Here is a 26,842-nt window from a genome sequence, read left to right on the forward strand (position 1 = left end):
TGAGGGCAGACCCCATTCAATGTGCTTAAGAGAATAAATCAATTGAGCCTCATTAATATGTTTCAGATCAACACGCTCTGTTGAAGGCTCATGAGGACTTGAAACGTCAACTCTCTTCTTCTCTACCGATGCTGCCAGACCTGCTGAGTTTTTCCAGGTAATTCTGTTTTTGTATAAAATCAGGGACATTAGCTGAAGCTAAGAGGAGTGAGGTTGCACAGAGCATGTGGTTTGTCCAAGAAAGCAGAGTGTAGAGATATTTAAGGGGGCTAAATTTTTGTGCCTGACCAGATGGGCTGAGGAGTTTTCTTTAGTCCTATCATTTTGAATCTGTTTTTGTACACACAAAGTAGGGCTGCTTATTTGCCATATTTGTCCCAATTGTTTTTGGAAGCATTTTCTAAGGTTTGCATTTCTTTACATAATTTTTATGATTTTTGAAGAGCTGAACTTGTCCCACTCTTGGAATTTGGCTGATGCTGCATTTCTCCTTAAAGGGAGATTCCCTGCCAGATCGCCAGTGATCCTGGTTTGTCACAGGGAATATACTATAGGCAAACTTTCTCAATGCCTGTCAAATAGAGGGCATGTCTTATGTCACAAGCTGCAGTGAGAGGCTCACCCCTTGCCTACAGACATGCCCATCCATTGAGCCAGTACAACCTAATTTTTGCCAAGATTGCAAAATCAGGGCTATGTTTACACCACAGTACAGTAGAACATTTATATTTCTTAAGATAATTCACATCAAAAATTAATTTTGAGCAAAGAAATTTCAACCTTTCATTTTTTATATACAGACTCCAAATTTCTAGAAGTAGTACGAAGATCATGCTGCTTTCTGATTCCTCTCTCTTGTCATGGAGATCTTTATGAATTTGATCCATTGAACTGAAAGGACTGGAATATTATTTCCCCCAAGATTGACGACCATTCATCTAAAACGGCTGCAGTTTCAATTTCCAGTAAGGTTAATTGTTACTAGTTCAGTGTCCTTGTGACATTCTAGGAATTGACTCCCTGTTTTATAGGATCTAGATGGAAAGGAAGAAGTGGCAAAACAAACAGGGAGACAGCATATGGTCAACTAGCTCTAGTAAAAGTGTTTCAAAAACTGTGAAGAGCACAGTAAATACATTACAAAGGTACCAATACAATACTGATACTGACAGTACATTTGACATTTTACCTATTTTTTATTGCAGGGTCTCAGGAGAGCAACTTGAGTGTAGCACTCTCCTATAGTTACATCCAAACAGTGTGGCAGTCCCTGCAGTATGGCAGCTGCAAAACGCTCACGCGGACAAGCAGAGACACTTTAAGTGCAACATAGCAGTGCCATGACATCAAGAACAAGTGGCATTAAGACAACAGCACAGAAAAATCGCAGATGCACATCACAATAACTGTGCAGCATTACTGGATCGGGTGACAGTCAGGAAGACTCAAGGGAAAGAGTTCTGAGCCATAGGTCTTGAAATGTGCAAAGCATTTAGCTTTCAGTTGCTACTGTCTTTCTTACTCCTGAAGACCTAAACAATATGAAAGCAGTTTCTCTGCATCTCTGACTACCTAAATATATAAACTGCGGTTAAAGTGTTGGAACATTCCATTCCAACAGCCAATTTCTCGTGATGCAAGAGAACATAATACTTTGGAAAAAATGTATCACTGAAAAATAAACATTATTTTCTCATTGTAGTCCATAAGAGGAAGGAGTCCAGCAAATAGTGAGATCAGTTATGTGGAACATCCAGGGGCAATGATAAATCAATTGTTGGGACTAAACTTTCACAAGCGAACCATCAGTATGGAATCACGGGCATTTCTCTCAGATAACTCCAATTTGCACTTATGTAACAATTTTTATATGCAAGAAAATTTCTCAGAATGATTTCCAATAAGGAGGAGGGGGTAACAGTAGACAGAGATGACACAAGTGGTAATGGTGCAAGTGTTGAGGATTAAGCTGCACGCAGGGTTGAGCAAGATGCTATGGTTCTGCACTTGCAGATTTTGCTTGACAACCAGAAAATGACTTCATCCTAATGGCTGAAGGTGTGAGAGGGTGGATAGGGGAGCTGTAGATCAGGCAAACAATCAGCTGTTGCAATGTCAGCTAATCTCGTTGCAGGTGCAATGGTGTTTTCCCACGGAATATGTGGGGTAAAAAGACATGCGTTTATATTGCACCTTTCATAATCTTATGACGTCCCAAGTCATTCACAGCCATTGAAGTACTTTTGAAGTACTGTTCTAATGTAGGAAAGAATGGCAGCCACAGAAAGCTCCCACAACAGCAACGTGATAACCAGAAATCTGTTTTTTCAATAATGCTAATTGAGGGCTAAATATTGACCAGGACAGGATGCAGAACTGGCCTGTTCTTCAAAATAGTGCCATGGAGGCTTATATGTATGCAGTCATTCAGAAATGCTCAATTATTTTCCAGTTTCTATTGCTGGCCATGTCATCTCAATTGTGGTGGATATTTGAGTTTCCACTGGATTTATAATATCCAAATTTACAAAAATGATGCAGAGAAATATAAGAATAAAAGTAGTTCTACACTCACCCATATTTTCTTCTGTCACAAATAACCTTGATTATAATTAGTACTATAACAATGGCACCAGGGATGGCTCTTGAAATTAATACAACAAAGATGAGACCTGGGCCAGACTCGCACATTACATCTCACCCTGTCCCACAGACGATTGAAGTCAATTGATGGTAACAACAGTCGGGGTATAAAACAGATGGTGTGCAAATAGAATCTGCCCCATTCCCACTAAGTGAGTTAGGTTAATATTTTAATATTAAGGTTTTAATATTAGTTTCACAGTGAAATGAATATATGTTCTCAGTCTTTGAAAAACTGACCTAAAAAATAAGAGGTGGAATTTTACAGTTCCCCAACAATGGTTTTGAATGCGGAAGGTGGGGGGTGGTGGTCATAAAATGCAGCGTGTAGCCTGTCCACCTGCCCACCCTTGAGCCCATTGAGTCCCTTAAGTGTCCAATTATGGCCATTTAACTATGCCTCTGCTGCTATTTTACACCCGGCAGCTTTTACTGGATGAGGTGGTGTCAGGCAAGAGAGGGGATTCTTCCTTGGCCATAAGAGGCAATCTCCACAAGGTCATTCCCCCTCTTTACCCCTCCCCCAGCCTCTCAAACCCCAAACCCATACCCCCTCTTCCCCCTCTTCCTGGCGCCTGCCAGCCAGATTCTGCCAATACCTGGTGACCTGAAGTCTGCTTCCATTATCTCCTCTTCCTCAGGGACTGCCCGTAGTCCCAGCAGTGGCCACAGCTCAGACCGGGACCTGGAGCTGCTGGGACTACAGAGCCATCAGCTGATTGGCTTAGCCGGCTGCTCTCTAAGGCAGCCTTCCCTCCCTTGTGGGGGCAGAAGCCTCGCCGTTAGCCAATTAACATCCCGCTGAGGTTTAAATGGCGGTGGGGCAGCCAGTGTCAGCAGCGTTGTGTTGACCCGTCGACTCTTCAGGTGGCGGGTCAGGAAATCCCACCATCCGAAAAATCCTGCCCAAGGACTTCTTGTAAAATCTTTTTTTAAATAATAAGCTTACATTTATTTAACAGTCCTCACACATTAGAGGACATATTAGACTAGCTCACGTTAAGCAGGAAACAAACAGTGAACACTGAGTAAGAGAGGAAAAGGGAAAGCTGAGATTGGTCTAGTGGAGGCTCAAAGATATTTTGAAAGAGGGTTTTCAGCAGACTTTAAAAGTAGGAATTGGAGGGAGTTCCAAAGAGGTATACTTACTGAAAAGCTACCACCACAAATGGAGCAGGGGACATGGAGAAGCTCAGCTTTAAGAGAAATTGGAGTGTAAGGCAGAAGAAAATGACCATAGGAGTGAGATCAGGGAGGAATTTAAAACTTGAGAATGGGAATTTTAAAGTCAACACCTCCAAAGCTCAGTGAGCCAGGGGACTTGGAGTGACAGTTAGGACAGGACTGTGCAACTTTTGTGTTGGTGAGTATGTTGGCAGGGATTTTTTGGAAGCATTAAAACTAGTAGAGTAGGCCTGCTAAGTGAGCATCAGAGCCTTGAACTGTTGAAGATGTATCATTGTGGAGGAAGAGGTGAATGTGGACAATACTGCAAAGGTGCAAGGAAGTGATTTTCAGAATGGATTAAATGCGAAGGAGGAATCTGAGTTTAGCATCACATCACAGTTTGACTCAATCTGAAGTGGCAGTCATGGAGCTTAGTTTAATCCAGGTCAAAGACTCAGAGATAGTGAAGGGAGCTAATGGGGATGGTTTTGCTGACAGTAAGATGGGCAGAATTGGCTGTTGATGTCAGATAGGGAGAGAGGATTAGTAGAGAAAACAGAGATTGAGTTGTGTTGTCAGTAACTGATGATGTTACCAAAAGGTTGGATGTTAATGGTGAGATGGAATGGACCAAGAATGATCCTGGGATACATTGGAGGTTACCCTGCAGGCAAGGGAGAAAAAGTTCATAGGCAATCTAATACCTTAATTAAGACAGATATCAGCAGAATGAACAGGGCAGGGCCATATGGGTCACGCACGATGGTTTTTGTAAGAATGACTTAATGGGATGCAATGTCTTTAACTGTTTTTATCAAAATTATAAAATACTAGATACATCATTTGCAAAATTGATGACTATTTTAAAGTAATGCTTTGAGTAGTTTCCCATCATTATACTTACCAAAATATATCCCCTTTTTCCAGTACTCATTAGAGGAATCTGCAAATATCCAAGAAAAAAAATACAGACTTGAGGAATTATCCTATTGAATTACTTTTTCTCCTTACAATCCAAATAGACTATTATACAATTTAAAGAATGGAAAAGCTGCATTAATCACAAATCCATCACCTGAAAATGAGGAAAGAGAGGGCAAATTGCTAGTGAAAAATTGCATTCTTCTCATGGTTATTGTTGAATACATTTAGTTTTAGTGTGAAAGATTGAGAATTAGAAGGGCATATTTTGGCTATTTATTGCACTGATGCCCGTGATTTCTCCACAAGAATGTAAATGTAGCTTGGAGATTTAATCATTAACCTGAACAAGATTATCTGCAGGAGTTTCTCAGGTCATTGAACAAATGTTGACACATGGACTTTCTATAAAATGCAAAAAAAAACTTCATGACAAATCTAATATCCATTTCTGGATCCCGAGCACATGGCCACAATTTCATAAAAATGTCTTGAATATTTCTTTCAAAACTTGATCAGTGCAAAATATTAACCACGATTCAAAAGGTGGAGTACAATTGCCTTAAGAAATGACTATTTCATGGCTCCCAATTTGCACAAATGCGACACACCAACTCCAAAACTTTCAAGGACTGTGGCCAGAATCATCTGTTCGGCGACGTTGGGGGCGGGTCCCCAACGTTGGGGGCTCGCCAACGCATAAAATGATGGGCAGTCATGTTGGACATGCATTCCGACGTCACCACGCGTCATTCAGATCCTCAGTTCGTGGGCACGCAGCAGAGTCGGCTGCACGCCCGCCGAACTGTCAAAGGCCTATTAAGGCCACTTAGATTCCAATTAAGATCATTAACTGAGCTGCCCGTCCAACTTTAAGGTTGGGGGCCAGGCAAAGAACCCAGGCGACCTTCCCATTTATATAAGAACATAAGAACTAGGAGCATGAGGAGGCAATTCAGCCCCTTGAGCCTGCCCTGCCATTCTTTATGATCGTGGCTGATCTCATTTCGGTCTCAACTCCAATTGCTCTCCCTCTCCTCAAAACCTTTCAACCCGTTACTAATGAAAAACCTATCTATCTCCTCCTTAAATTTATTCAGCATCCCAGCATCACTGCACTCTGAGGTAGTGAATTCCCCAGATTCATGACCCTTTCAGAAAAGTAGTTCCAATGCAACTACATCCTTCCTCAAGTAAGGGGACCAGAACTGTGCGCAGTGCTCCAGGTGCAGTCTCACTATTGCCTTGTACAGTTGCAACAACACTTCCCCATTTTTTTACTCTACTCCTTTGGCAATAAATACCAAAATTCCATTTGCCTTCCTTATTACCTGCTGTACCTGCATACTAGCTTTCAGCAATTCATGCACAAGGTCACCCAGGTCCCTCTGAACTGAAGCATTCTGAAGTTTCTCTCCATTTAAATAATAAGTCGCCTTTTTATTCTTCTGACCAAAATGGATAACCATCTGCCAAATTTTGGCCCATTCACCTAACCTGTCCATATCCATTTTTAAATTTCTTATTTCTTCATTGAAACTTACTTTCCCACCTATTTTGGTGTCATCTGCAAATTTAGCTATAGTACCTTCTATCCCTGTATCCAAGTCATTGATATAGATTGTAAATAGTTGGGGCCTAAGGACCCAATCCTGTGGCACCCCACTAGTTACAGCTTGCCATCTAGAAAATTTATCCTGACTCTCTGCTTTCTGTTGGTTAGCCAATCCTCTATCCAAGCTAATATATTACCCCTAACTCCGTGTGATCTTATCTTGTGTATTAATCTTTTTTGTGGTGCCTTATCAAAGGCCTTCTGGAAGTCCAGATATACTACATCTACAGGATCCCCATTATCCACTTTGCTTGTCACATCTTCAAAGAACGCTAGCAAATTAGTCAAACACGATTTACTTTGCATAAAACCATGCTGACTCTGATGGATGGCATTTTAACTTTCCAAATGCCCCATTACTACTTCCTTTATAATGAATTCCAACAATTTCCCAATGACAGACATTAAAATAACTGATCTATAGTTTCTTACTTTCTGCCTCCTCTGCCCTTTTTGAATAAGGGTGTTATATTAGCATTTTTCCAATTCACTGGAACCTTTCCAGAATCCAGGAATTTTGGAATGTTATAGCCAATGCATCCACTGTCTCTGCTGCCACTTCTTTTAAGACCCTGGGATATAGGCCATCAGGTCCTGGGGACTTGTCACCCTTTAATCCCAATAGTTTGATCAGTACTTTTTCTCTAGTGATGGAGATTGTTCTAAGTTCTTCCTTCTCTATACCCTTTGTACTACCTGTTACTATTGGGGTGGTACTAGTGCCCTCCACTGTGAAAACTGAGGCAAAATATTGATTAAGCGTCTCTGCCATTTCTGCGTTCCCCACTATTAACTCCCCAGTCTCGTCCTCCAAGGGACCAACATTCACTTTAGCTACTCTCTTTCCTTTTGTATGCTTGTAGAAGCTTTTGCTATTAGTTTTTACATTTTGCGCTAGTTTTCTTTCATAGTTTACCTTTGCTCTTTTTATTATTTTTTTAGTAACCCTTTGTTGATCTTTAAAAGTTTCCCAATCTTCCAGCCTGCCACTGACCTTTGTAATTTAGTATGCCTTAGTTTTTGCTTTATGCTATCTTTAACTTCCTTGCTTAGCCATGGATGCTTTTCCCCCCTCCTTCCATCTTTCTTCCTCTTTGGAATATATTTTACTTGGGAGGAATTGAATATCTCCTTCAATATCTGCCACTGTTCATCAACTGTCCTACCTTGTAGTCTTCCTACCCAGTCCACTAGGGCCAAATCTGCCCTCATGCCTATGTAGTTACCTTTAACTCCAGAACACTAGTGTGGGGCTCAAATTTCTCACTCACAAACTGAACTTGAAATTCTAGCATGCTATGATCACTCTTCCCTAGAGGATCCTTTACTATGAGATCATTAATTAATCCTACCTCATTACACAAAACCAAATCCAGAATAGCCTGCTCCTTGCTTGGTTCCACAACATATTTCTACAAGAAACAATCTCTAATACACTCTCTAAACTCCCTCGGGGCTACCCTTGCCAATTTGATTAGTCCAGTCTATATGCATATTAAAATTATCCATGATTATTGCTAAGCCTTTCTTACATGCTCCCAGTATTTCCTGGTTTATATTGTGCACTGCTGCTTAACTATTGTTTGTGGACCTATAGATTACTCCCACCAGGGACTTCTGTCCTTTGCTATTTCTTACTTCTACCCAGACTAACTCTACGCCTTGCTCTCCTGGGCCTATATCATTCCTCACTATGTATCATGAAACCTCATCCATGGGCAGGATGAGGTTTCATGAAGGGTGTGAGATTTCATGATGGGTTTATAAATTAAATAATTTTAAAAATTAAAATACATTGACATGTGACATGTCTTAATTTTTTTTTTCTTCATTAAAATTTTTAAAAATTGAACTAATCTCCCTGAGGCAGCTCGGTGCCTTAGGGAGATTTCTGCACTCTATTGCGTGCATGTGTGAAAGAGCACAGGCCCCGACTCAACCTTTTCCTCCCACCCATGCAAAATGGCAGCACCCAGCTGATCGTGGATGGCAATGGGCTGCACGCCCGCCCACACCCGCTCCCACCCAAACCCTCTGACGAGGAGATTCCACCGGTTCATAAAAATAATTATATATCTTTTAAACACATTAATGGGTTAGAAGCATCTCTGGTGAGGCCAGCATTTGTTGGCCATCCTTAATCGCCCTCGAGAGTGTAGTACTAAGCTGCCGTTTTCAAGTGCTACACTCCATGGGGACAACTGAGTGGCCTGTTAGACTGTTTCAAAGGGCTGTTAAATAGGCAACCACATTTCCATTGGTCTGGAATCATATTAAGGCAGGCCAGGAGAAGATGGCAGATTTCCTTCCCTAATGGACATTTGTGAACGAGATGGGTTTTTTTTCCAGTAATTTCATGGTCATCATTACTGAGATTAACGTTTTACTCCAGATTGGGGAGAAGCAGTGACATAGTGGTATTGTCACTGGACTAGTATTCCACAAATGCAGGGTAATGCTCTGGGGACCCAGCTTGAATCCCACCACAGCAGATGGTGAAGTTTGAATTCAATAAAAATCTGGATTTAAAAGTCTGATGATGACCATGAAACCAATGCTGATCGTTGTAAAAACACATCTGGTTCCCTAATATCCTTCAGGGAAGGAAATCTGCTGGTCTGGCCTACATGTGACTCCAGGCCCATAGCAATGTGGTTGACTTGAGAAAAAAAATGCCCTCTGAACAAGAGCAATTAGGAATGGGGAATAAATGCTAGCCTAGCCAGCAACATCCCATCAATGAAATTTACAAAAATATAAATTAAACTTAAAGCTATACATTGTTCCTAACACATCACAACAGCCAGAATGAGAAAACAGGATGAGCTTGTCCTGTCCAGTCAATAGCTTCAGCCACCTAAAAGCTAGTCAAAGGGAGCATTGGCACAAGTGAAAGCCATGCAGATTGAAGAAGTATGGCAATAAAATGCAACAGAAATTTACATTTTTTAAACTGCACTTTATTTACTCTTAGTTGACAATGATGAATAAATTGTTGTTGGATGAAGTTTGAAAAGCAATTGCCCAGAGAAGTTAGAAAGGAGGAAAGAGAAAAAGAGAGAGACAGAGAATTCCAGCTCAGAATGCTGGCAGTTATAAATGAGACACCAGGAGATGAGGCAGGGAAATATATCCAGATCAGAATCCAGTGGGGGGATGATTAAATTCATACAAGCTCTTCCAAAATTTGGAGAAAGAGATGTTGAAGCGTTCTTTATTTCATTTGAGAAGATAGCTAAACAGGTGAACTGGCCAAAGGAAAACTGGATATTGTCTACGCAAAACAAATTAACAGGTAGAAACAGCTATGAAATTCTCAGAGAGAGAGAGGTTTCAGGTCGTCTTCCTTTTCAGGTTAGGAGCTGATATACTGCACTATCCTCACACAGAGCCTGGCCACTGGAACAGGAGCCAATCTAAACACTGTCGCTAGGCAGTTCCCTCTTAAACCAGGTCTCCGTTCCAGCACTATTCTGTCCAACCTGGCACACGCAGTTCCAATATAGCAATGTTGTAGATTTTCTTCTTCCTGCCCCATTGAAACACTTTTGAAATGCAGCCATGGGTAGTTTTTAAAGCCACAGTCAAAGGGAAAAATAAAAGTACCTTCTTTACAGATTTGGGTGGGGGGGGGGGGGTCTTTTGTCATGGATTTTACAGGCTCTTCCAAAATTTGAGGTCGGAAGGAGTCCCCGAGGGAGTTGGGGGGTGAGGGGGGGTTGTGGGGGGAAGGTGGGGGTGGGTGGAAGGAGTCAAGAGGGGTAAAGGAAGCAAGTGTGGCGAAGGTAGTAAGGCTGGAGGAAGGAGTAAGGAGGCAGGAGAAGTAAATGTTGAGCAAGTAGTCAGGTGGAGCATGCAGTAAGGGGGGCCAAGGAGTAAGGGAGGGGAAAGGAGTAAGTGGGGGGAGCCAAGGAATAATGGAGGGGGGCCAAGGAGTAAGGGAGGTGCCAAGGAGTAAGGAGGTCCAAGGAGTAAGATGGGGGGACAAGGAGTAAGGTGGGTGGGGGGCCAAGGAGTAAGGGGGGGGGAAAGAGTATGTGGGGGGGAATGCCCAGGTGAACTTGCAAGGGAGGGGTCTGGGCAGTCAATGGCTGCCTCCTGTGGAGCAAAAAGAGGCAGGAGGGAATGGCAAGAATGAGTGTGGGCAGAGTGAATTGGTAGGGTGGGAGGGTTAGGGTGCAACAGTATTGATGGAAGGAATGGCAAGAGAAGTGGTGGCAACTCGGTGGTGCACACGGACTCTGGGGGTTGGAAGTAGGAGGTCGGGGAGGTCAAAATGGATGGGGACGTGCCTTTTGAGAAGATAGGGAACGTGCACGTTCACCAGGACATCCCTGAAAGAAAAGGGTTGTTGCCAGTAGGTGACGCTGGGGAGGTGGAAGGTGATGCCAGGAAGCTTGACAGGGCTGGGGGAAAGGTCATGGGTGACTGGGGGAGGGGAAAGGACAGGGGAGCTAAAGAAGAAGGTTACACACGCCATTCCTGTAAATCCCAAAGTGAAAGGAGACTCGAGTTGGGCAGGAACAGGTGCTTCATGGGAGAGTGATCAGTGGGTGGGCAGAGATGCTGGTCAGAAAGGGAACCCCAGCAGGCAGCTCTGAAAATGCTCAGGACATTGGGGTGAGTGTGATGGGGAAAGGATCCGTGTGCTTGGGAGAGTGCTTGCATGAGGCTTCAAAAGGCCCTGCCACACACACACTTCTCCCTCCACAATCACTCGTGGTCGGGCTGCATGCAGCTGAACTGCTAGTGGGGGAGGGGGGAGTGAGCAGTGGGAGGACTTGTGAAGCCTGTAAATGAAGCTGAAAGACACCATTACACATTATGTAGCAAAAGTGAATATATTTTCAGATTATAAAGTGACAGAATGTGTTCACCCATGCAACCAACTGTGATCAGAATTTCTTAACTTTTCTAGGCCTACCACTTCTTCCCAGATGCTGCCTTGACATCCGCAGCAGGGGTGCAGTCAGCCTGTGCAATGGTTGGCCCTGTTTCCTCTGATGACTTCGGCAAGGGTCCTCTGGAGAGCCGAGGCCTTCAGGGCCCCAGAATGCTTAGGCTGTCCTCCTGTGAGCCAGCTGCTCCCTCTGCAGTGACTGAGGACCAGATTGAGTGGGGGTCACAGGCAAAGGGAGCACAGAGGGAGACGACAGCCCCTGAGGTTCCTGAGTGGATGACCCAGGATGTCCAGCTGCCACTTCTCCTCCCGTTGGGTACCTGAGGACCCTGGCCTGACTCCTTGAGGGGAAAGAGCACCTTGAGGGACATCGAGGTGCCCCGTTTCCTTCTTGTGTTGCCACTGCAGGAATTCACCCATGTCTATTACGATGGAGAGCAGGTCTGTGTGCATCTCTATGTTCTGCTGGACCAGGTGTTTGTCATCCTCCCCATGGAGGCGTCCATGTGCATGCATGTGGGCACCACTTCCTCAGAGAGGAGGCAGATTTACTCCTCCAACTTGCATGCCACTCTGTTAAGGGCTCCCAACAGCTTTGTATAATGTTCCCCTGCCTTCTGCTGACTCTCCGTGATGAGTTTGAAGGCCGAATATAGGGATTTGTCATCTGGCTCGGACCTTACAGATTCCTCTTCCCCAGCAATACTCAGAGTGCTGGGGAGCTCAACTGAACCTGCTTCCTCTTGCTGCAGACATGTGTCTGTGCAGTGACTACCAGATTGTGAACCCGAACCTGCTCTAGATCTAGATCCCACCAAGATGTGTGTCTCTGCGCTGATGGGGGGTGTGGGTAAGTGCTGAGACTGACTTTCCAGGCTGCATATTTCCAGCATTTGATTGGAGGTGTCCTCTCGGTTGGAGGTGAGGACCCTGGATGGAGCTGAGGGACTGGCTACATGAGGGTGTCAGTCACTTGGCAGACCTTCCCATGAACCACAGTAGAGATAATTAGTGCACGGCAGCAGAGTCAAAAACATGAGAGAGAGCACTCACAGTTGCATTGGGAGAGGGATGATGTGGTGCCTCATGCCGCCAACCTCACCATCGCCGCAGGCATGGCCCACATCCTCACCAATCAGCACAATGGCACGCTTCTCAAAGTGAGTGAGGGGGTTAATGTGGGCCACTCCATTCTCGGTCTGGGACCTCTCCCTGCTGCTTTGAGCCAGCTTCTCCTGCATGAAACCAGGTGGAGAGTGTGAGCAGGACACATGGTACTGTCTGCAGTGTTTGTGTGGTGAGTGGAGACATGGATGTGATGACGACACGAGCTCGAGAATATATGAACCTGATGGAGATGTGAGGGTGTGTGTGAGGGTTAGTCTTGAGTTGTGAGATTCCTGTGGATGTATGATGGGTTTGTGAATGTGTGAGTTGAGAGTGATGAGAAGAGTGATTTACCCTGGTGGAATGGATGAGGCTATTCATCCTCTTGTGGCACTTGGTGACTGTCATTTTTTGCAAGGTATTGGTGCTGACCACTGCCTCCCATGCTGCATTGGTGACCATGCTTGCTGGCCTTCACCCAGAGCGGGGGTACAGGGCTTCACAGCGGGCCTCCACAGTGTTGAAAAGTCGCTTGAGGGACAGGTCACTGAATCAGGGGGCTGCAGTCTTTTTGCCTTTTGGGGCCATGTTTTCTGTACAGCAGTCCTGGGCTGGAGTCACTGAGAGGTGTGCACGAGGCTGCACTTTAAATATGGCGTTCCAGCATGAGGAACCAACAAAGTGACGTTCTGGTGGGCAAACCGGAGGCCACCTGCCATCAAAACGGCTTGTTTCCCGGGATTGCATGATCAATGTGGTGGGACATGCTTCCTGGGATTGCATGATCAATGTGGTGGGACATGCTTCCTGGGATTGCATGATCAATGTGGCGGGACATGTTTCCTGGGATTGCGTGATTAATATGGCGGGATAGGTTTCCCGGGATTGCATGATTAATGTGGCGGGATATGCTTCCTGGGATTGCATGATCAATGTGGCGGGACATGCTTCTTGGGATTGCATGATCAATGTGGCGGGACATGCTTCCCGGGATTGCGTGATTAATATGGCGGGATATGTTTCCCGGGATTGCGTGATTAATATGGCGGGATATGCTTCCCGGGATTGCATGATTAATGTGGCGGGATATGCTTCCTGGGATTGCATGATCAATGTGGCGGGACATGCTTCCCGGGATTGCGTGATTAATGTGGCGGGATATGCTTCCTGGGATTGCATGATCAACGTGGTGGGCCATGCTTCCCTGGATTGCATGATTAATGTGGCGGGACACGCTGCCCGGGATTGCATGATTAACGTGGAGGGACTGGGAGACCACAGTGTGAAAAGCCGCCATTGCAGCTGGCGGGTAAAACGTCCTTTTTCCCATCTGTTACGGCACTTAGTGCGAATCTAGGGCAATTTCACCCATAGTATTTCATAGCATAGATAGAAACCTTTCAGCCCATCATGCCTGTGCCAACATTTTGATGAGCTATACAACTAGTTGTAGTCCCCTGTACTTTCTCCAGAGTCCTGCAATTTTTCTTGCCTTCCAAGCATGATTAATTCTCTTTTAAAAGTTACTATTGAATCTGCTTCCACTATCCATCCAAGCAGTACATTTCAGATCATAATAACCTATTGTATAAAATAAGATCTCATTTCTGGTTCTTTTGCTAATTACTTTAAACCTGTCTCCTCTGCCCTATGGCCAGTGGAAGTAGTTTCTCCTTATTTACTCCATCAAAACCCTTCATTAATTTGAATGCCTCTATTAAGACTCCTCTTAACCCCCTCTAGTCAAAGGAACATACAAACATACTATTAGGAGGAGGGTTGGGTCATTTGGTCCCACAAGCCTGCTCCGTCATTCAATAACATCATGACTGATCTGATCACAGCCCCAACTCCACCTTCCCACTTACCCCCAATAACCCATGACTCACTTGTTAGTCAAGAATCTATCTACACTACCTTAAAATCATTCATTGACCCTGCCTCCACCACGTTGGGGGAGAAAGTTCCAAAGATTCACGAACTTCAGGGAAAAAAATTCATCTCATCTCTGTCTTAAATGGGTAACCCCTTATGTTTAAGCTATGTCCTCTATTTCTGGCCTCTCCCACAACGGGAAACATCCGTTCTGCTTCCACCCTGTCAAGCCTCCTCAGGATCTTATATGTTTCTTCTAAACACCAATGGATTCAGGCCCAGCCTGTCCAATCATTCCTTGTAAGATACACCGTCAACCGACATATCAGTCAAGTGAACCTCTCTGAACTGCTTCTAACATATTTATACCCTTTCTTAAAGAAGGAAACAAAAACTGTAAACAGTACTTTGGATGTGGTCTCACTAATGCCTTGTACAACTGTAGAAAAACATCCTTATTTTATATTCCATTCCCCTCACAACAAATGACTACATTTTATTTGCCTTCCGAATTACCTGCTGTATGTGCATACTAACTTTTTGTGATTCATATAGCAGGACACCAATATCCTTCAGTACCTCAGAGTTCTGCAATCTCTCTCCATTTAAATAATATGCTGCTTTTCTATTCTTCCTGCCATAGTGAACATGTTCACATTCTCCCACATTATACTTCATCTGCAAAATTTGTGCCCACTCATTTAAGCTATCTATATCCCTTTGTACACTCCTTATGTCCTCTTCACAACTTACTTTCTTATCTAAGTTTGTATCATCAGCAAATTTAGCAACCATACATTTGGTCTCTTCATCTAAGTCACTGATATAAATTTAAATAGTTGAGGCTGTACCACTGGTCCTTGTGGTACTATGAAAAATGACTCATTTGTCACTACTTTCTGTTTCCTTTTAGCTAACCAATCCTCTAACCATGCTAATATGCCACCCCATATGCCATGAGCTCTTATTTTGCATAGTACACTTTGATGTAGCACATTATCAATGCCTTTTGGAAACCTACATACAGCACATCCACAGGTTCCCCTTTATCCACGTTGCTTGTTACTTCCTCAACAAACTCCAATAAATTATTCAAACATGGGGTGGGATTTTCCGGTCCCGCAGCAGAAATTCCCACCAAAAGTCAACAGACCTTCTGCTGATCCATCAAATTTTCTGTTCCACAATTCTCACAGTGGGCAAGACTCAAAAATCCCATCCATGATTTCCAATTAATGAAACTGAATCCCAATTTTTCTGGTCTCTGCATAACTGAAGTCCATCATCCCTGGTACTGTTCTCATACATCACCTCTGCACCCTTTCCAATGCCTCGACATTCTTCCTAAAACGTGGTGCCCAGAAATGTGCACAATATAGCAGCTGACACCTAACCAGAACTTTGGAGTAGAGGACCAAAAGAAGCGAAAGACAAATAATTCATAGGTAAATACAGAATTGCTGAAAATAATTCACACCTTTACTTATCACTCTTCCTTTGCTATGTTTCATTTTACAAGACCTAGATACTCACAGTGAGGAGCTGCCGAAAGCGTTAAGCTTTTGTCGAGTCTATTTGTAGGAATTGGGGAGTTGTTCGGAGGTATTGTTTTATTGATTATTGTGTTTACAGTTGTGGTTGTAGAAAGATCTGTTTGCCTTTGTTCATATGTAGCGGATCTGAAATGTAAAACCACATATACAAAGGATAAGAAATAATATAATCAACTTCCATTTTTCTTTCCCTTCCCCTCCCTTCCAGAAGATGCTGACTCATTGTCAAGCTCAGCTTCACTGTAACCAGACATGCTCTGGTATCTGACATGCTTTTGTATTTGTTCTAGGGTGCTACATTTATTGTCCATCCCTAAATGTCTTCTTGAATCTGAGTGCCTTGCTAAAGTATTTCAGATGAGATTAAGAATCAACCACGTAGCATGGGACAGAGTAACTGGTAGGCCAGGCCAGGTAGTCTTGGCAGATTCATTTTCCTGAAGGCTCAAACCAAAAAAACAGGTCTGTAAATCTCAACTTGTTTCATTAAACACCCAACCCTCTGGTCAGTGGCTAATGAAATATTAATTCATTCATGCAGACTTCCCTGTGAACGATATGAACAAGTAATGTTGAGGAATGTTGGAAATATTCCAAAAAAATTAATATTATTAAATAATAGGTTTCAAAAAATCAAAATGGCTTCAGAGAAATGAGGATAATTTTGCTCTGGAAAAACTACATGGTTGTCGGAGCCACCTTCTGAGCAAGACCTGGAACTGAGTATCGCATATTAGGGTGTGACAAGGTGTAAACACAATTAACATTGAAAGACTCACATATACTTTTGACATAGGGTTTTTGAACAGAATGATGACAGGACATAATGGATTTCAGTGGTATATATGGCATGTATTACTTCCCTTTCCTGCATCTCCTCTGCACCAATTAGTGCTACACTAAGGGAAGTCAGGCCATTAGCCCGGAACATTTTCATTTTTTTTCCAATTTAAAATGTACAATCTGTTCAATTTTGAACACTTTTACCCTTTACTTGTATTTTGAACTGGAAAGCTATCAATGATAAATTAAGTGACATTGGGTTTTCAGAAAACCAACCAAAGTATCGCTTCCTCAAACTATCTCAAAAGTAACACTTATTTTAACCAAAGCTCTCACTGCGCCCACCACACCCACCTTCCCCCACTCCTCCCTTGGAAGAGATTCTTCTCCTTGACAACTATTATTCCCACATATCGTACATGCTTTACAATTTTCTATTCACACGGCACAATATTCCCCTCCTACTTTTTCAGATCATTTTGACAATCTTTTCCTCTCCTCTTCCATTGCCAGCACTCCTCTTTCCATTCTTCTCATTTCAAACAGGTGATTGTTTCATCTGTCAATCCTGTTCAGACAGACACTGGTGCCCTTCTATCTCCACCGCAATAATAACTTGCATATTGCACCTTTAACATAATGAAAAATCCCAAGGTGATTCGCAGACACAACATGACACTATGGGACAGGTTGGTCTAAGGCTCTCGGAGTATCTTGAAGAAAAGGAGAGAGGCAGTGAGGGGGCAAGATTTAGGGAATGAATTCTTGAGTTTGGGGCCTAGACGGCTGAAAGCACAGCCACAAATGGTGGAACGTAGGAAATCAGGGATGCACAAGAAGCCAGAATTCGAGGAACACAGAATTCTCAGAGTTAGAAGGCAGGATGAGGTTACAGAGATAGAATAGGGCAAAACCAAGCAGGGACTTGAACACAAGGAAACTTGAGTATTTGTTGGACTGGGAGTCAATATAGTTCAGTGAATACAACAATGGGAGGTCGTAAACTGCCCTATACGTTCAAATGGTTGACATCCAATACCCAAACTAGGAAGTGATGAAAGCAAATGGTTCCTGTCTCCACCATCTGTGGTAATATCGTTTATCTCAGGTGTTGTTTCACGTATTGTTGTAGCTGCGATGGTGGAAGGAGGTGAAAGCTGTTCTTCATGGTCAGGAAGGGCTGAAACACAAAGTCACACAATCGCTGATTAGGCTATTCACACAATGAATGATTATAATGACAGTCTGTGCAGAGCAAACATTTAGGGGAAGAAATTTAACTCATGCTAGTTCCTTCATTTAAATGGGTGACACAATGTGAAGATGTCCTCCCAAAGCCTGATCAAAACTGGATCTCACACTTCAGCTGCATCAAACCAGCAAGCTGTAGGCCCCAGGGGGGATTTTGGGCGATAGGTAGGAGGCAATAGTGATGGTGCCAAGTGAAGTGGAGCAGTCCTGGTCCACAGTATTTTTGTGGAAACATTCCTGCTCCTCTGGGCTCCACAGAAATTACACTATAAACACATTTCCTACCTTGTTGTGAGCAATCTCCACTGGTCCCTTTAAGGACACTGGCATATGTGTAAATAACAGGAACTTGCTATTGGCAAATGAAAATATTGTGATGCAGTCAGTTTTCAATTTCACTCACCTGCAGAAAGAATAATATTACACTGATAATGAGTTAGATAACAGAATAGGAAGAGAGGAATGTTATGGACCATTTAATCCATTTATTTTACAGTCTTGAGGCCCTGTTGCTGGTCCCAATCTGACCATTCATCTGTTCTTGCCCTAAGTAAATTTCCTCTCTAACCCTTTTCTACTCCAATTGTAAGCTTTCATAGTTTAGATCATTTTCATTACTGTCTCTCAACTCTCCAGTGCCTTGAATACTATTTTCACCAGTCTTACTATTTGTGTAATGCTCGGTAACTTTTGTGACAGAAAGTCCTAATCTACCAATTATTTTCAAAACACGGGATCTCTGTACACATAGCAAAAGATTGCATTCAATCTTCTTCTGGATTGAAATTATTTTGCAAATTTATGGAGCAAGCACCTTAGCACGTGTAATAATAAAGGCTGAGGCTATAGAACTCTCCAATTCATGCTTCAACTGTGCCTGTAGGTCAGCGAATACAACAATGGGGGACCGGAACATGCGTAAACTGCCCTATACATTCAAATGGTTGACATCTAATACCCAAGCTAGGAAGTGATGAAAGCAAATGGTTCCTGTCTCCACCATCTGTGGTAATATCATTTATCTCAGGTGTTGTTTCACGTATTGTTGTAGCTGCGATGGTGGAAGGAGGTGAAAGCTGTTCTTCATGGTCAGGCAGGGCTGAAACACAAAGTCACACAATCGCTCTGATTAGGCTATTCACACAATGAGTGATTATAATGACAGTCTGTGCAGAGCAGACATTTAGGGGAAGAAATTTAACTCGTGCTACTTTCTTTATTTAAATGGGTGACACAATGTGAAGATGTCCCCCAAAGCCTGATCAAAATTGGGTCTCACACTTCAGCTGCATCAAACCAAAAGCTGTAGGCCCCATGGCAGAGTTTGGGTGATGGATGGGAGGAAATGGTGATGGTGCCAAGTGAAGTGGAGCAATCCTGGAACACAGTACTTCTGTGGAAACATTCTTGCTCCTCTGAGCTCCACAGAAATTGCACTATAAACACATTTTCTACCTTTCTGTGAGCAATCTCCATTGGTCCCTTTAAGTACACTGGCATTTGTGTGAATAAGACTGACTTGCTATTGGCAAATGAACACATTGTGATGCAGTCAGTTCTCAATTTCACTCACCTGCAGAAGGTATAACATTACACCAATAATGAGATAAATAAGACAATAGGAAAATTTGAATATTACAGACCATTTAATCCATTTAGTTTACAGTCTTGAGTCCTTGTTGCTGGTCCCAACCTGATCATTCATCTTTTCTTGCCCTAAATAAATGTCCTCTCTAACCCTTTTCTACGCTGATTGTAAGCTTTCATATATTAGATCATTTTCATTGGTGTGCCTCAATTCACCAGAGTCTTCAAAGCTATTTTCAACAGTCTTACTATCTGTGTAATGCTCAGTAACATTTTGAGACAGAAAATGCTAATCCATCAATTATTTTTAAGCCACAGGATCTGTTTGCATAGTAAAACATTGCATTCAATCTTCTTCTGGATTGAAATTATTAAGCAAATTTATGAAGCAATAAATACACCAAGCACCTCAGCACATGTAATAATAAAGGCTGGGGCAATACAGCTCTCCAATTCATGCTTCAACTGTGCCTGTAGGTCAGCGAATACAACAATGTGAGACCGGAGCATGTGTAAACTGCCCTATACATTCAAATAGTTGACATCTAATACCCAAGCTAGGAAGTGATGAAAGCAAATGGTTCCTGTCTCCACCACCTGTGGTAATATTGTTTATCTCAGGTGTTGTTTCACGTATTGTTGTAGCTGCGATGGTAGAAGGAGGAGAAAGCTGTTCTTCATGGTCGGGAAGGGCTGAGACACAAAGTCACACAATTGCTCTGATTAGGCTATTCATACAATGAGTGATTATAATGACAGAACAAAAACAGAATTACCTGGAAAAACTCAGCAGGTCTGGCAGCATCAGCGGAGAAGAACAGAGTTGACGTTTCGAGTCCTCATGACCCTTCGACAGAACTCATGTCAGTCTGTGCAGAGCAGACATTTAGGGGAAGAAATTTAACTCGTGTTAGTTTCTTTATTTAAATGGGTGACACAATGTGAAGATGTCCTCCCAAAGCCTGATCAAAATTGCTCTTACACTTCAGCTACATCAAACCAGCTAGCTGTAGGCCCCTTGGGGGAGTTTGGGCGATGGGAGGGAGGCAATAATGATGGTGCCAAGTGAAGTGGGGCACCATCTGGTGTAAGGTACCAGATTAACATAAGGCAACAAACATGCCTTAAATTACTGGCCCACATTTCTTTACAATACTTCAGCAGAGACAATTTTCACTGTCTAGAACAAGATGGCATATCCTTAAAATTAGAGTCAGGCTGTTCAGGGGTAATGTTAGAAAGTACTTCACAAAGAAGGGATTGGAAATCTGGAACTGTCTCTCCCAAAAAGCTGTTGAGGCTAGGTCAATTAAACATTTCTAAATTAAGACTGATAGCTTTTTTTTGTTAGATAAGCATATGAAAAGTTATGGAACCAAGATGGATAGGTGGAGTTAAGATTCGAATCAGCTATGGTCTAATTAAATGTCAAAACAGGCTCAAGAGGCTGTATGGCCTCCTTAGTTTGGATTGACTGCATGGGAAAGACCTTCTGAATTTACCTTTCAAAAAGTTCCCTCATTCAGACTATGGTTCTTGACACCTCTGAGGTGCCATGAGCCATGAATACTTTAAAAACTTTTTTTATATATATTCTTCTGTCACTATAGGGCTCATTGACCCAATATACACTGTATAGAACCAATGTGCATGGAACTGCTATAGCTTAACTTTTGGGGTATGAGGGGCCTTGAGGAGTGAGAGGGAGGAAGCAACGAACGAGCAAGAGGGGCTGCAAGTGGGACGGTTGGGCAAGTAAGTGTTACAGGACAGGCGGCAAGCATAAGAATCAGTGTGTGGGAGTGAGGTGGTGAGTGGACAGGGTTTGGTGAGCAGGCCGCAGGAAAGACAAATGCAGACCGCAAGTGGCTCTTGGGCCACATGCTGAACACCGATGTTCTAGGTGGTGGAAGTTTGGGTTTGGAAGGTGCTGTCAAAGGTAGCTTGGCAAGTCACTGCAGTGCATCTTGTATATGTTACACACTGCTGCCACTGTGCACAGGTGGTGGAGGGAGTGAATGTTTGAGGTGGAGGATGGGGCGCCAATCAATTGAGGTGCTTTGTCCTGAATGGTGTCAAACTTCCTGAATGTTGGATCTTCACTCATTCAGGTAAGTGGAGATTATTCCATCACACTCCTGACTTGCATCATGGCTTTGGGGAGTCAGGTGAGTTACTCGCTCAGAATTTCCGGCCTCTGATTAAGACTTGCATTCATAAAGAATCCTTTGCAAACATAGGATATCCAAAAAATGCTTTAGCCAGTAAAGTACTTTTTGAAAACGAAAACAAAAATACATGAAAAAACTCAGCAGGTCTGGCAGCATCTGTGGAAGGGAGCACAGTTAACGTTTAGAGTCCACATGACTCTTCAACAGAACTAAAGAAAAATAGAAAAGGGGTGAAATATAAGCTGGTTTAAAGGGATGGGGGGGGGTGTTGGGACAATAGATCTGGATAGAGGGCCAGTGATAGGTGGAGATAACCAAAAGATGTCACAGACAAAAGAACAAAGAGGTGTTGAAGGTGGTGATATTATCTAAAGGAATGTGCTAAGGGTAGAAAGCAGGACAAGCAAGGTACGGATAGCGCTAGTGGGGATGGGGTGGGGTGAAGGAATCAAAAAAGGCGAAAAGGCAGAGATAAAGCAATGGATGGAAATACATTTAAAAATAATGGAAATAGGTGGGAAAAGAAAATTCTATATAAATTATTGGAAAAAAACAAAAAGGAGGGGGAAAAATCAGAAAGGGGGTGGGGATGGAGGAGAGAGTTCATGATCTAAAATTTTTGAACTCAATATTCAGTCTGGAAGGCTGTAAAGTGCCAAGTCGGAAGATGAGGTGCTGTTCCTCCAGTTTGCGTTGAGCTTCACTGGAACAATGCAGCAAGCCAAGGACGGACATGTGGGCATGAGAGCAGGGTGGAGTGTTGAAATGGCAAGCAACAGAGAGGTCTGGGTAATGCTTGCGGACAGAACAAAGGTGTTCTGCAAAGCGGTCACCCAATCTGCGTTTGGTCTCTCCGATGTAGAGGAAACTGCATTGGGAGCAACGAATGCAGTAGACTAAGTTGAGAGAAGTACAAGTGAAATGCTGCTTCACTTGAAATGAGTGTTTGGGCCCTTGGACGGTGAGGAGAGGGGAGGTAAAGGGGCAGGTGTTGCATCTTCTACGGTTGCATGGGAAGGTGCTGTGGGAGAGGGTTGAGGTGTAGGGGGTGATGGAGGAGTGGACCAGGGTGTCCCGGAGAGAACAATCTTTTTGAAGTGTAGTCACTGTTATAATGTAGGAAACACAGCAGCCAATTTGCATATAGCAAACTCCCACAAACAGCCACGTGTTAATGACTAAATAATCTGTTTTTGTGGCATAGATTGAGAGATAAATATTGGCCAGAATGTCAGGGAGAGTACCCTGCTCTTCTTCAAAATATTGCAATGGGGTCTTTTATGTCAGAGACCGAGCAGACACGGCCTTGGTATAACATCACATCCAAAAAATTGCACCTCTGATAGTGCAGCACTCCCTCAGTGTTGCATTGGAGTGTTGGCCTTGATTGATTACGCTACTGAAAGTATAACCCCACACCTTACTATTCATATCTGCCACCATGGCAGATGGTGACATGTGAATTCAATAAAAATCTGGAATTACAAGTCTGATGATGACCATGAAACCATTGCCGATTGTCATAAAGACCCATCTGATCCACTAACGTCCTCTAGGGAAGGAAATCTGCTGTCCTTACCTGGTCTGGCCTACATGTAACTCCAGGCACATAGCAATGTGGTTGACTCTTAACAATAAATGCCCTCTGAACAAGGGCAATTAGGGATGGGCAATAAATGCTGGCCTAGCCAGCGACACTCACATCCCATCAATTAATTTTAAAAAGTACACAATATATGGCCCGCTCAATTACAGAGAAGGGCATCCTCCTACTCCTCCGTAATTTTTCTGGGGTTGGGCCAGATTTTTAAAGCATCATGGTTCACAGCCCCCCAAAGGAGCCATGAACCTTTGTCTGTGTAAGGGGACCTTATAAAAAGTAAAAGTCCTCCTCATGACCCCTATGCCAAGTTATGCCTCCCCACCAACTCCCCCATGGGCCCGCACGCTCTCCATGCTAAGAGCCCAGACATCCATTATTCCTGTTGAAACACCTGCACCCAAAGGAAAACGCTGCTTGATTAACAGCTCATTTGCTTTGATCTCTGCGATCAATATCACAATGTTGCTTACACTAACCTTGGTTTCAAAGGCTTGCAATTCCTGTTATTGATACTTTAAAGGATCTGGATGATTGACACTTCTATTGTCTCCTAGTGAAGTTACTTCTTAACATAGTAGAAAGTTATGAATGAATTCCTTCTTTGAAGCTTTTTTTTATATATATCCTTCTGTCACTATAGGGCTCACTGACCCACTATACACTGTATAGAACCAATGTGCACGGAACTGCCACAGCTTAACTCTTGGGGTATGAGGGGCCTTGAGGGGTGTGAGGGAGGAAGCAAGAAAGGGGCCAATGTGCCCCTTGCTTCTCTGATGAGGAGGTGGCAGCACAGCGAGAGGTCCTGTTTCCCCAGGATGGGAGGAGGAGGGCCCCCCACGTTACAAAGCGGGCCTGACGGAGGTGGTCAGCTCCATGGATGCTGTGCGGCAATCGTGGACCCAGTGCCTAAACCCTTCAATGATTTTCTGCGCTCTGGAAGGGTGAGGACCATGTCAGTCTTGGCCATTTTATCCAGCAGGTAGCCTTAGCCTTTGAGGCTCCCCCCATCCCCCACGTCTTAGTGTCGTTACTGCATTGGGCATTTGGTGCACGCTGGGTGGGCAAACAGATAGTGATCATGCTTACATCAGCCTGAGTGGTTGAGGAGAAGATGGGTTCTTCCCGCAGCATATGTTGGTGTTTGTCACATTTGAATAGTCTGGGGGCAACCTGCAGGAGAGGCAGCTAGACACATACGTAGAACGCCAACACATGTCTTATTGACGGTAATGAGATGGTGGAAGGGGAGCCTCAAGGTGTCATAGCCAAGAGCCATCTGGTGGCCTCGGCGCTGCACTGTTGTGCCTCCTTACCATGGGCGCTAAGACCCATGTGTTATTGAAAGTGATGGATGCCGAATGTGTCCAAGGTGGCCGTTGGGGGAGGGAGCTGGGAGCAGCCGTACTATTTTTTGGTGACTGATCACCAGGAGTGTGGACAGGAGCCGCTGGAGGCCTCAGATGGGCCACTGTGGTTGGGGTGCGGTGTGCACATGCAGAGCACATGGGTGATCAGCCCCAATTAATGGTGTTCTCTGTTCTGCAGGCGAAAACTGCGCACAACACCCAAGAGCATTTGAGGACTGGTGGTGGCCAGGCCATGCTGCACACAATGACCCAATTCGAAGAACAGGCCGTAGAGCTGGAAAGGAGCCAAGCGGCCAGGTCGGCGGGTGTCGGCGAGGCTGGGGTGGAGCGGCCAGTTTTTGAGGCCCACAGTCCCATCTACTCTGTCTTTCCGCCATCCAAAGCACTGATGATTGCTACAATCGTTAATGCAGCAATACTGCTCATTCACAGACTGATACAGTCAGACTTGTGGGTCATACACAAAGGTCCCTCGGCCCCTTGAGGATGCACGTCTCTAGCACCTTCCAAAGTCGCCTTATCCCATTTCTGACCACTATCCCCATGGCCTAACATGCCATGGCATCACTGCTGCACATCCAAATACATGTTGCATCTTAGGAGGGTTTGTACCTCCACCACCCTTTCAGCCAGTGCGTCCCACGTTACTCTGTCCAAAAGGTCCTCAGCACCTCACCTGTCAACCTCATGGCACTCAACTTAAATAAATGCTACATTAGTCATCCTTGCGCCAAGGGGAAATATTGCCTTCTGTCCACCTTGCCTATGCCCCTCATAACGTAATGAAGGTCAATAATATGACCTGTCAATCTCCTGTGCTCCATGGCAAATGTCACAAGTGTTCACGATGTTTCCTTATAACTCCAACTCTCCAGGCCAGCATACATCCTGGTCAGGAACCTCTGCACTCTCCCCACTCCAATGCCATCCCTCCCATGAAGTGCAGGTCACAACTGAACACAGAAGTGTAGCTGTGGCCTCGACAGCGTTTTCTGCACTTGCAACATGACCTCCCATTTCCTACGTTCTATTCCTCGGCTAATAAAGGCAATTCTGGCTTTTACTTTGTTAAACGCCTTATGTTCCTGTTCTGCTACCTTAACGGGCCTGCCCAGCAAGGTCACTGTAATCGTCCTTACTTTCCACGGTCCCACCATTACTCATGTTTGTCTTGTTTGTTTGTCTTGCCCAAGTGCATAACCTCACACTTATCCACATAACATTCCATGTGGCATTCCTTAGGCCATCTGATCAGCCTGTCTGTATGCGCATGTAATGTTTGGGCCTCCTCTTGACTATTTACCACCCCACCAATGTTTGTCTCCTTAGGTTTTTGAAGGTTGAGCGCATTAGGAGCCTGGGGGGAAAGGGATGAAAGGTGTTACTGGCTGAACACTAACTGATGCACTCTCCTTGTTGTTAATTTCAGCATCACTGCCAGGAGGATGTCCAGAGTCCCTCTTCCACACCTGAAGGGCATCAATTGGCATGAGCGTCACATCATTTCAGTGAGCCACGCACCAGCGCAGCGACTACCACATCGGTGGGGAATATGACGTCGGCTGGTGTCCCGGGGCACAGTGGAGAGGGCACTTCACAATCGCTGGAGGAGCTGGCACGGACAGAGAGTGCCAATAGCACGAGTAGCCGGAGGACTGCAGGGGACCAGGCACATGCTGAGTCGGGCAGTGATGACGTGCCTCTGGAGATGTCCGCCATGCAGCAGCTGCAGGAAAAGCGGCAGGGTGCGCGGGAGCATCTGGCAGGGTTGCATGAGGGTATGCTTGACTTGGTCTCTGTGGTGGAGGAATCCAGGCAGAGTGTCAGTGATGACATGAACCTCGTGTCAGGCTTCCTCCATTGAGAGGTTGGCGACTCTCATGGAGAGGGGCTTCCAACAGATTGAGAAACATCTGACTGGGTTACGCTCGGACCTGCAAGCCCTCACAGAGCTAATGGCCACAGGTGATCATTGGCAATGTGGGAGATGTTCTGGGCACCAAGTGTCCCAGCTCGGTGCCCATCCATCTGCGGTGAGCAGAGAGGTCCAAAGTGACCTCACGTCAGCGCGGCAGCTGCCTGTCGTCTCTGCGAGCTCCTGTCAGGGCGCTCTGGATGAGGGCAACAGCTCCTCTGCCCCTCTGCCAGTGACCGTTGCAACTGTTGAGCCTGCGACAACGGGGGAGTTGCCAGTTCTAGAGGACGGCCGCCAATGTCATTGAGGCCAACAGGACACTAGAGTCAGCAGGCTGTCTCACAAGCCATTCCGAGCGATGGGGCGGCACCCAAGACGAAG

General features: G+C 44.4%; 2 long non-coding RNA genes across 2 annotated transcripts; both read right to left on the reverse strand.

Annotated features, from left to right (window-relative positions):
* Positions 1-979: 979 nt before the first annotated feature.
* LOC121282536 lies at positions 980-15,896 on the reverse strand. Its single transcript, XR_005944061.1, has 3 exons — positions 15,762-15,896; positions 4,715-4,753; positions 980-1,034 (listed from the first exon to the last, which is right to left on the reverse strand). It is a non-coding gene; the product is annotated as an uncharacterized LOC121282536 (long non-coding RNA).
* Positions 15,897-17,602: 1,706 nt separating this feature from the next.
* LOC121281741 lies at positions 17,603-20,084 on the reverse strand. The gene is made up of 3 exons (XR_005943921.1): positions 19,955-20,084; positions 18,774-18,914; positions 17,603-17,744 (listed from the first exon to the last, which is right to left on the reverse strand). It is a non-coding gene; the product is annotated as an uncharacterized LOC121281741 (long non-coding RNA).
* Between the last annotated feature and the right edge of the window lie 6,758 nt (positions 20,085-26,842).

This window comes from Carcharodon carcharias, chromosome 9 (assembly GCF_017639515.1).
Source record: "Carcharodon carcharias isolate sCarCar2 chromosome 9, sCarCar2.pri, whole genome shotgun sequence".
Classification (NCBI taxonomy): Eukaryota; Metazoa; Chordata; class Chondrichthyes; order Lamniformes; family Lamnidae; genus Carcharodon; species Carcharodon carcharias.